Genomic DNA, 899 nt, shown 5'->3' with positions numbered 1-899 from the left:
AGGCGGCGGGAAATAGCAACGGAGTAGCAGCGGCAGCGACGGCGGTGGGGCTGGGGGGTGCATTAGTCTGGACAACAGGTGCGGCGGCGGCGGGAAATAGCAACGGAGTAGCAGCGGCAGCGACGGCGGTGGGGCTGGGAGATGCATTAGTCTGAACAACAGGCGCGGCGGCGGCGGGAAATAGCAACAGCAGCAGGCGCGGCGGCGGCGGGAATTAGCAACGGAGTAGCAGCGGCAGCGACGGCGGTGGGGCTGGGAGATGCATTTGTCTGAACAACAGGCGCGGCGGCGGCGGGAAATAGCAACGGAGTAGCAGCGGCAGCGACGGCGGTGGGGCTGGGAGATGCATTAGTCTGAACAACAGGCGCGGAGGCGGCGGGAAATAGCAACGGAGTAGCAGCGGCAGCAACGGCGGTGTGGCTGGGAAATGCATAAGTCTGAACAACAGGCGCGGCGGCGGCGGGAAATAGCAACAGCAGCAGGCCCGGCGGCGGCGGGAATTAGCAACGGAGTAGCAGCGGCAGCGACGAAGGTGGGGCTGGGAGATGCATTAGTCTGAACAACAGGCGCGGCGGCGGCGGGAGTAGCAACAGCAGCAGGCGCGGCGGCGGCGGGAATTAGCAACGCAGCAGCAGTGGCAGCGACGGCGGTGGGGCTGGGAGGTGCATTAGTCTCAACAGCAGGCGCGGCGGCGGCGGGAATCAGCAACGGAGTAGCAGCGGCAGCGACGAAGGTGGGGCTGGGAGGTGCATTAGTCTGAACAACAGTCGCAGCGGCGGCGGGAATTAGCAACACAGCAGCAGCGGCAGCGACGGCGGTGGGGCTGGGAGATGCATTAGTCTGAACAACAGGCGCGGAGGCGGCGGGAAATAGCAACAGCANCAGGCGCGGCGGCGGCG

At 66.0% G+C, this 899-nt stretch overlaps 1 protein-coding gene across 1 annotated transcript in view; it reads left to right on the top strand.

The window, feature by feature from the left end:
* The window catches only part of VOLCADRAFT_117676 (uncharacterized protein), a gene marked incomplete at both ends in the record, with an annotated part of 10,187 nt that overhangs the window by 4,569 nt on the left and 4,719 nt on the right, over positions 1–899 (top strand). The gene's annotated exons all lie outside the window — the stretch shown is intronic.

Source organism: Volvox carteri, assembly GCF_000143455.1.
Source record: "Volvox carteri f. nagariensis unplaced genomic scaffold VOLCAscaffold_20, whole genome shotgun sequence".
Taxonomy (NCBI): Eukaryota; Viridiplantae; Chlorophyta; class Chlorophyceae; order Chlamydomonadales; family Volvocaceae; genus Volvox; species Volvox carteri.
The sequence above is the reverse complement of the archived record's forward strand: the minus strand, read 5'-3'. Positions and strand labels throughout refer to the sequence as shown.